Source organism: Miscanthus floridulus, chromosome 14 (genome assembly GCF_019320115.1).
Source record: "Miscanthus floridulus cultivar M001 chromosome 14, ASM1932011v1, whole genome shotgun sequence".
In the NCBI taxonomy this organism is placed as follows: Eukaryota; Viridiplantae; Streptophyta; class Magnoliopsida; order Poales; family Poaceae; genus Miscanthus; species Miscanthus floridulus.
Genome location: NC_089593.1, coordinates 76,645,240 through 76,655,634, shown reverse-complemented (window position 1 = coordinate 76,655,634; position 10,395 = coordinate 76,645,240). Strand labels below are relative to the sequence as shown.

Genomic DNA, 10,395 nt, shown 5'->3' with positions numbered 1-10,395 from the left:
CTCAATGACCTCTTCTGTTCCATAGCCCTTGGCGATGCTTCCTTCTGGGCGAGCACGGTTGTGAACATATTTCTTCAGGACTCCCATGAATCTCTCTAAGGGGAACATGTTGTGTAGGAACACAGGACCGAGAGTGAAAATCTCCTTGACTAGGTGAACTAGGAGGTGTGTCATAATATCAAAGAAGGAAGGAGGGAACACTAACTCAAAGCTGACGAGACATTGAACCACATCATTCTGTAGTTTAGCTAGATCAGTTGGATCAATTGCCTTCTGAGAAATTGCATTGAGGAATGCACATAGCTTTACGGTGGCTAGACGTACATTTGGAGGTAGAATTCCTCTTAATGCAACTGGAAGTAATTGTGTCATGAGAACGTGACAGTCATGGGACTTTAAGTTACAGAATTTCTTCTCTGGCACATTTATAATACCCTTTATATTCGAGGAGAATCCAGATGGTACCTTGATGTTGTTTAAGCATTCAAACATGATTTCCTTCTCCTCTTTGCTTAGAGTGTAGCTAGCAGGACGTAAGTAATGGTGTCCATCATCTGTCTTCTCTGGATGCAGGTTGTCTCTTTCTCTCAAACAACGCAGGTCCTGTCGTGCTTCAAATGTGTCCTTAGGCTTTCCATACACACCCATAAAGCCTAGCAGGTTCACACAAAGATTCTTCGTCAGGTGCATCACGTCGATCGAGCTACGGACCTCCAGGACTTGCCAATAGGGTAGGTCCCAAAATATGGACTTTTTCTTCCACATGGGTGCGTGACCGTTAGCGTCTTTCGGAATAGGTTGGCTTCCATGTCCTTTTCCAAAGACGACTTTCACATCATTGACCATATCGAGTACATCCTCACCGGTTCGGTTGCGAGGCTTGGTCAGGTGGTCTGCCTTCCCTTTAAAATGCTTACCTTTCTTTCTTACGGGGTGATTTGCAGGAAGAAATCGACGATGGCCAAGGTACACGACCTTTCGACATTTTTTCAAGAATACACCTCTAATATCACCGAAGCAGTGTGTGCATGCATTATATCCCTTGTTTGACTGTCCTGAAAGATTACTTAGAGTAGGCCAATCATTGATTGTTACGAACAACAATGCTCGCAGATCAAAGTGTTCCTGTTTGTACTCATCCCACACACGTACACCTTCTTTATTCCACAAAATGAGAAGTTCGTCAATAAGTGGTCTCAGGTACACATCGATGTCATTGCCAGGTTGCTTCGGGCCTTGGATGAGCACAGGCATCATAATGAACTTCCGCTTCATGCATAACCAAGGAGGAATGTTGTAGATACTTAGAGTAACAGGCCAAGTGCTATGACTACTGTTCTGCTCTCCAAAAGGATTGATACCATCTGTACTTAAAGCAAACCTTAAGTTTCTTGCGTCATTTGCAAACTCCGGGAATTCTCTGTCGATTGCTCTCCACTGGGACCCATCAGCAGGGTGTCTCAACATATTGTCTACCTTATGGTCTTCTTTGTGCCATCGTAACAATTTTGCATGTTCTTTGTTTCTGAACAGACGTTTCAAGCGTGGTATTATAGGAGCATACCACATAACCTTGGCAGGGATTTTCTTACGCGGACGTTCGCCCTCAACATCACCAGGGTCATCTCGCCTGATCTTATACCGCGACGCATGGCATACCGGGCATGCATCCAATTTCTCGTACTCTTTGCCACGGTATAGGATGCAGTCATTAGGACATGCATGTATCTTCTCTATTTCTAGCCCCATAGGACAGACAACTTGTTTTGCTTTGTAGGTAGTGGCGGGCAATTCATTGTACTTTGGAAGCATCTTCTTTTGGATTTTTAGTAACTCTCCAAATCCCTTGTCAGATACACCATTCTTTGCCTTCCATTGCAGCAATTCTAGTGTGGTTCCCAATTTTTTCTGCCCTGCATCACAAGTTGGGTACAACAATTTCTTGTGATCTTCTAGCATCCGCTCGAACTTGATCTTCTCCTTTTCACTTTCACATTCTCTTTGTGCATCACGAATGACCTGACAAAGATCATCAGCCGGCTCATCTTCTGCGGCTACCTCTTCTTCAGCTTCTCCCATTGCAGTATTATTGAAGCACACACCATCAGGAATAATATCATTGTCGTCCCATTGTTCTTCTTCACCTTCTTCCATTACAACACCGGTTTCTCCGTGCTTTGCCCAACAAATATAGTTTGGCATGAAACCCGACTTGAACAAGTGTGAATGAAGAGTCCTTGAGCAAGGATATTCCACCGTATTCTTACATATGGCACATGGGCAGCACATGAAACCATCGCGTTTGTTTGCCTCGGCCGCACGTAACAAAGAATGCACGCCGTCAATGAACTCTTGGGAGCGGCGATCAGCATTATACATCCAATAACGGCTCATCTGCATTACATGACATAAATATCATATTAAAACCTAGATCATAATTAATTATTTATACAACATGCGTGCCACCACAAAAGATACAAATTTATGAAAGCATCGCTACAATGTAGACAATCCCAACTACCACTAAAAGAACTAAAGCTAAAATACATTTCAGGAGCACAAGGATTTCGCGACCAATCTCAACTAAAACAGACAGATCCCCCGATTGTGCAACATCTTTGGGCTTCTTCGGCTGGATCACTGCCTCATTAGCCGCCGTATCTGCCTGTTGTGCAAGATATTTTTGCACGAGTTCAACATACTCTTTCTCCCAGTAGAAGCCTGAACATCGTCCACTGCCATCCCACTGAAATTAAAACAAAAAATTAGAACTTTAATCACAACCATCATGAAAATAGGTATAAACTAACCATAATCATTAAATACGATAAAATAACTCACATTGCGATCCGGACACTTGTAGAAGATACGATCCTTGTTGGGACCCTCCTTCTTCACTCGGTACTCCATCACAATCTTCGTCTCATCACGACACTTGCCGCATGGAATGAGAGGAAGGCCCGGCCTAAGTCGCTTTGGAAACCCATGAGAGGCCGAGGACCCGGAAGCAGTTGCCATCTACTCTCTATACTCATTTTTTAATACACTATAAATTTCTCCTTTTATAAACAAATAAAATTAACAAAGTATAAAATTATCTAGATCTCTAAACAATGATATTTTTAATGGTCATTGTGTTCTCGTCTTTTACTGCGGCAGGTAAGTAATTCATATGATATTTCCGCAAATTAACAGAAGAATGGGAATGTACACACATAACAGACTACTACGTTTAGGTACGGTGATTGACAGACTACTGCGACAATATCGGGACATGTGAATAAATAACCATCCGTACTAGTTGACCTTGCTTACGTGATCAGCTCGGCGAGCATGTCTCCACCAGACGGCACCGTACTTGGTCAAGGAAGAGCTCTGATTCTACGAGGAAGGGAACACGGTCTTCCACGACCGTTGTCACTCTCCCTCGTAGAATCAAAGCTCCTCCTTGACGTCCGTTACCGCTCGGCAGAGAACATCCTCGCCGACCTGAACACGGTCCGCAAGTTCAACTAGTAAGGATTTGCTATAATTTTCTAACTATTTTCTAACTTTATATTTATATATACTACATTTAGGTACGGTGATTGACAGACTACTGCGACGATATCGGGACATGTGAATAAATAACCATCCGTACTAGTTGACCTTGCTTACATGATCAGCTCGGCGAGCATTTCTCCACCGAACGACACCGTACTTGGTCAAGGAAGAGCTCCGATTCTACGAGGAAGGGAACACGGTCTTCCACGACCGTTGTCGCTCTCCCTCGTAGAATCAAAGCTCCTCCTTGACGTCCGTTACCGCTCGGTAGAGAACATCCTCGCCGACCTGAACACGGTCCGCAAGTTCAACTAGTAAGGATTTGCTATAATTTTCTAACTATTTTCTAACTTTATATTTATATATACTTTAACCTTCTTTCATATAAATATACAAGCTTGAAGTGATTTTGAGCTCCAATTGCTTACAAATGAAAAAAACCACAATAAAGAACCATAAATATATATAGTGAACAAAACGGCATAAGATAATGGTAAAAAATGAGAGTATGAGATTGGTAACCTTTACAACTGAAGAATCGACGGAGGAATCGAAGAAATCGACGGAGGAATCGAAGAATGGATGGAGGAACAATGGAGGGAGGGAGGAAGCAAGAACACTACCGCAGTGAGCTTCAAAATGTGCTGAGCTCGGGCTCGGGGCCGGGAGGAAGGAGGAGACGGCCGATTTATAAAGGGAGAACATTTAGTCCCGGTTGATGGATCCAACCGGGACTAAAGGTAACTTTCCAACCCCGGGCGCAGCCACGGCCCAGGAGTAGACCTTTACTCCCGGTTGGAGCCACCAACCGGGAGTAAAAGTATACCTTTAGTCCCGGTTGGTGGCTCCAACCGGGACTAAAGGTCCCTGCCACCTCTGTCTGGCGCAGTAGCCGTTGGGCAGGGACCTTTAGTCCCGGTTGGAGCCTCCAACCGGGACTAAAGGTATTTCTAGTCCCGGGGGCAAAAAATTCCGGGACTAGAGCCCATTTTGGTCGAGGATCAAAGGTCTGTTCTCTACTAGTGCGCGAGCCTGAGCGCCTCTGAATCCATCGGCGATGGAGGCCAGGTCAGATGGATAGATCATAGATCATCTTCAGGATCTGCATAGACCTATACGAAATTTTATCTCATCTATTTGATCCTGATCATAAGCAGGTCTACATCGTGTACCTTGGGCACCTACCCAGCACGGATGCGTCGGAGCCTGAAGGTTTCTCTGCTGTAGAATTTGCTCATCACGACCTGCTGAATGAGGTCCTCGACGACGCAGGTCTAAAGATCTCTTTTCAGTGTTCACCAAAGACAGAGTATTAGCGCCTGACCATTTCGTCAGGACAAATCATGCTATATATACTGCATGTCTTTTTCGTGACCGTGCCAAAGCAAAGTTTTTGGCTTTTTGCTATATACTCCATTTCGGCGTCCAGTTCGCTGCAGGGCTTTTTTTTGGTCAGGCTATTAGCGGTCATATAGTGCACATGCAACTGTACAGGAATAATTATTGTGTGCTATAGGAGCCGCTAAGTTTTTGTAGCAACCCACGCGCCTTTTGTTTCCATCAGAAAGAAGAAAATGCGCATGATTGTACTTTCGCTCCCTATCCCAAACGCGCCGCGGCCCGCGCCCTTATGACCCGTCGCTCCCAGTTCTAGGTCCGCCGCTACATCTCCGCTCCACATCCGTCGCTCGCCGCCCCCCGCTCACCACCCCAGCTCCATGGACGTCGCACGCCGCCCTAGGTCCGCCACCGCCCACCGCCCCTAGATCTGCCTCCTGCCGTACCAAGAGCTTCACCGCCGGCCACTGGCCCTCCAGGGCGCGGCCTCAGGCATGCCGCTGGTCGTCCAGGCGCGTCCCCAAGGCCCGTCGCCGCGTGACTCGCCTCGACCGTCCTCCAGGCCGCCGCCGCGGGACACGCCTCGCCTCCAAGCTGCTCGTGATGATGGAGCCGCCGTTCATGCCCACCGCCCTATGCCTTGCGCCTCCGTCTTGTCCGCCTCTTGATATGCAGCTATGAGCATCCACAACACCAAGTATGCCTGTCCCTTCTCTTCCCTTCCTTTTGTGTAAAACGTAGCACTGGAACGCTAATTTAAGCTATTTGGCTATCTGTAGATATAAACCCAAGTGTGTGCTTGTATGAGCAAATTTTGATTTGGCCTTCCTGCGGGATGTGGATTGAATTTTGTTAATAAATTTGTCTACGAATTTGGCCAAACTTAGAGAAGTTTGATACAAATGAGTTAACTTTGACATTGCCCTGTAGTGTAAGTTTGTCTCAAGCATATCTCTTTTTGAATAGTTTATGTATCTTGAAGCCAATACTTCTTGATACAGATAAAGGACTTATGCTTAATTTACACTAATTCTCTCACAAGTTGTTCCCTTATTATTCCTGATTCATATATGTCTCACAATTAAAGTACTACTTTTGACAAGTTGCATCACAAATCCACGACAATTGTATCCAGGGAGTTTTAATCTTTAGGATATTGCTATGTTATGATTTTATTCTTGTAACTGATATGCATCACAAATACATAGAATCAGGAAATCATTCTATGGAAAATCAAAATATTGTATGTCATGTATTTTCCTTTTGCTCATTGTTATTAGCATTATTTGAAAATCAGGGAATGATTTTATGGATGTATCTCACGCCAAGTATGAAGCTAAGTCAGCTAGAGGTGCTTTGCATTTACTGTGGTTGTGGACATTACGCATTTGTACTGTACAGTTCATAATACGAACGTCACCTGATAATGTGGATTCTTTGATCGTTGAAATTTTTGTTCCCTGAACTGCTTGACATCAACAGGTATCCAGCGTTCTTATGTTAAAGTATGTGAATCTCTCGTGTTGCTTTTAAGGTTTTTATGTAAGATAAGTTGGGGTGGAATAATTTAGTGGAAGCACTGGATACTTCTGTGTATGTTTTGGTGCTAGTTGCTCAGGGGGGCCTGCAATAATAATTGAAGAATACCAAACTCTGATCTAGTCCTTCAAATACTCTGTGATCCACTTGACTGCGCAATGATAAGTTTTGATTGGGCTTTCCAAGGAGAGTAAAAGTAGTTATCAATGAGAATAGCATAGTATTTCTCCAATAAAGCCTAATCGCTATAAGCTTATTCTTTATAAAGTTTTGTTTCTTTCTATTTAAGATGGAAAGATTGTGCGCCAACTGTTTGTAGAGTTCCTTATAGTTATGTTACTATCACATATGAATGTATGATTGGAGCAGTACTTTGGACTAGGCGCAGAACACTTTATAATTCTTGTGATATTATTTTCATTGGTATTACTCCTGGAGTACATGTTACTGTGATTTTCATAGACTCCTGGTATTATTAAAGCTTCTATGTACTCAAAACATATGTCCATAAATGATGAAATTTCTTCTGTTAGACACTAGAGCAGCTGGTATACATTACAAAGGAAGTAGCGATCCATCCATTTTGCATACTCATCATAGCAGGTCAAATAGATCAATATCTATTGAAAATCTGGTATAACTTGTTTGTTCCTGGTTCCATGACCTTACTGACTGATGGTTAGATAGGGTCCGTGTAAGGTTGTAAGCTTTGGGGTTGGCAGATGCATGTAATCTTTGGCAAGTGATCCTTTGTTGTGTTTGTTAAACTATGTGATTTTGCCAAAAAAAAGAAGAAAAAACTGTTTCATGGTTTGTGTGTGGAATCACATGAATGCATTCATCTCTTTGAGCATATTGTTGGACATATTTGATTATCTATTTACCACTATTGTCTATTAGAGCACATGCTCTTGATCATATAAAATTAAAAGTAGTTACTTGTCTTTGTTTTGGTGTTGGCAACTTAGTTTGTTAGCTACTAGCTTAATTTGTTATCGGGACAACATGGAATAACCCAAGCACAGGATCAAACAGACAGGGTGTTCTTAGTCCACATGAATTTGTTAGCTACTAGCTTAGTTTGTTATCTATAGCACTAAAAATATGTAGTTACTTGTCTTTGTTTTGGGGTTGGCAACTTAATTTGTCTACTTATTCATTGTGAGCAGCCTGGGGAATCTCTCTGTTCAGTCCTTAAATTGTTATACTAGCTTTATCTTGGTTATGAGAAATTATCTTTCAAAATCATATCAGTCTTACATTTTGTTGATCATTATTCTTAATGTGTCAGGAAAGGGGTATGCAAGTTCTACAATGGAAAGTCTGGATCTCTTGCAAAGCTTCAAGATGCTGTAATACCTTCTCTGCTGAAAGACCTTCCAAAGCCAGAAACACCATCCCCTAGGAAGCGCAAAGGTCTTCTTCCATTCAGTTTCAAATGGGGCAAACCGCAGAATAAAGAGGTATTCCCCGAAGATGATGCAATCAAAAGCCCCACAAACTGCAGGAGGATGACTATATCGCCTGCTGCCACAAGCAGCTCGGGAAGCAACAGTGGCAGCGACGACGAACATAACCACTCCCAGAAGCTGTCTTCCCGTCGCCCACACAGAAGGCCCAGCAATGCCATGGGTGTTTTTGCTTCTCTGCCTGCACCTCGTCCACCCCAGCAGTTCTCAGCTCTCATGAGATCTCATCAATGCTTGATCTACAGGATGTGACAGACTCAACTGCCATGGTCACTCCCAGGGACAAGTGCATGAAGAATTAGCAAAAAGTTGAATAGTATCTGGGACAAGCGCATGAAGAACTATCAAGAGTTGAATCTTGGTTAGTCTGAGGGTTTTGAATGTATTGATGCCAGAACATTTGAACATCATCTATGTACCTATGAATCTGCTGAACATTTAGACACCTATGAATGTATTTATTAAGTTGTGATGTGTCATGAAATTACTGTATGGACAATATATATTTTAATATGTTGTTTTTACTGTTTCAAAACAAATTATTTTTCGGTGCGTTTAACTCTTTTTCTGTGAGGATGGCTACACAGAAAATTACTTTTAATCTGGGCAAAAGGTATTTTTTTGTGAGTTCACCTAGACCGACAGAAAAATACACGTATTTTCTGTGTGTTTATTTCTTTTTTTCTGTGTAGATATCCTCACAGAAATTTTATTTTTAATCTGGCCAAACACAATTTTTCTGTGTGTAAGACCGACAGAAAAATTGTTTCTGACGGCGAACACATAGAACAATTGAATTTTTCTGTCATTATATTTCTGTGTGTATTTTTCTGAGGATACACTGTCGGAAAAATATTTTTCTGACAGTATTCGCATTTTTCTGTGTGTTTTCGCACGCATAGAAGAATGCGAGTTTCCAGTAGTGTGTGGTGGTTGCATGGAGGACATACTTTATCACTATTGAATGAGTTTTCTATAAATTACTATTTAATGAGTTTTCTATACATATAAACAGTTTTATAGTATATTGTCGAGCAACTGTGTACTACCACCAATTAGTAACTTGTGTTCCCACGAAACGTTAAAATGAGAATCAAAGTAAAATTGACAATACTATCAGTATTTTACAGAACCTTAACTTTTAGCTCGCCCGGCCGGTCCCCGCCTGATGATGAGTAGATTTGCATAACACATGACACGGACTCGGGTACGTGCAGTAAAATCATAGGAGCTCGCGCCTACAACCAAGGATCTAACTCTGACCAGTCGCCACTAGACGGGGCCACGGCAGCCACACGGCATCCACCGTGGCAGGCCGGGCGGTGGCCAACGTCAGCTTTGAACGCTTCGCCGCCGGCACAGCTCGTGGTGCGGTGCCGGGTGCCAGGCTCGCCATCTACAAGGTGTGCCAGGGAGGGGAATGCAGCGACGCCGACATCCTCGCGGGGTTTGACGACGCCATCACTGACGGCGTGGACGTGATCTCCTCCATCGGCAGCTGGTTCCCATCTGACTACTTCAGAGACGCGCAGGCCATCGGCTCCTTCCATGCCATGAGGCGTGGGGTGCTCACGTCCGCGGCGGCCGGAAACGCGGCGCTGCTCGGCGGTCACGTTTGCAATGTCGCGCCGTGGATGCTGTCTGTGGCAGCGAGCAGCATCGACCGTCAGTTCATCGACAAGATTGTTCTTGGGAACGGAGAGACCGTAGTGGTCAGCGCTGAACCCTAACTTTACACTATGTCCTTATATATTTTTTTTCACAGAAATCAGTATTTGAATAAAAAGGCCAACCATTGCAACTGTTTTCTTCTATTATTGCAGGGAGTCTCCATTAACACCTTTGCAACGATAACAAATGCCACACTTGCATTCCCCGCCCACGGGTAAGACGATGACAGTGACATATATACTATAGTGTGTGTGAGTGCATGACTGTGTCTTGTTAATATCGTAGGATTGGTGTACTTTACTGTGTAACCCGTATATTTGGTTAGGCTCCTTGCCTGTCTCTGTTGCAGCGCATCGGCAAGCGTAGACGCCGATGCCGTCGGTGTAGTAGACGTCGTAGTGGCGAGGAGGTGAAGTCCAGTGTCGTGGTACTGCAGTGGTCCGATGGTGGCCCTGTAGTGGGAGCGACGGCGGTGGTGGCGGGCAATCCCGTCGCTGGCAGCACGCTTTAGGATCGGATTAGGGTTTGACTGTAGGTGGGTGTGGCGGCTCCAGTGAACCTCGTAGTCCGAGCCCTCACCCCCACTCCTCAATTTATGTGCTGTGCGACAGGGGCCCACCAACCAGTTAGAGTTGGGCTCCCCCGATCAGGGAGCAGAGGCAAGGGCCCAATAGACCGTTGGGCCTATTGGTGGAGATCAACTAACATTCTCCCCCTTGATCTCATTCCATCTTTCACTTTCATATCATTTACTTTTGTTCATTCCATTACAGATTAGCTCATAGAGCATGTCTCATCGTCACGGTCCATTGCCGATAGACTTAACAGCTACAAC

General features: G+C 44.1%; 1 pseudogene; it reads left to right on the top strand.

Moving 5' to 3' along the window:
- Positions 1-4,600: 4,600 nt before the first annotated feature.
- Positions 4,601-8,191, top strand: LOC136503796 (protein OXIDATIVE STRESS 3 LIKE 1-like; annotated as a pseudogene).
- Positions 8,192-10,395: the final 2,204 nt, after the last annotated feature.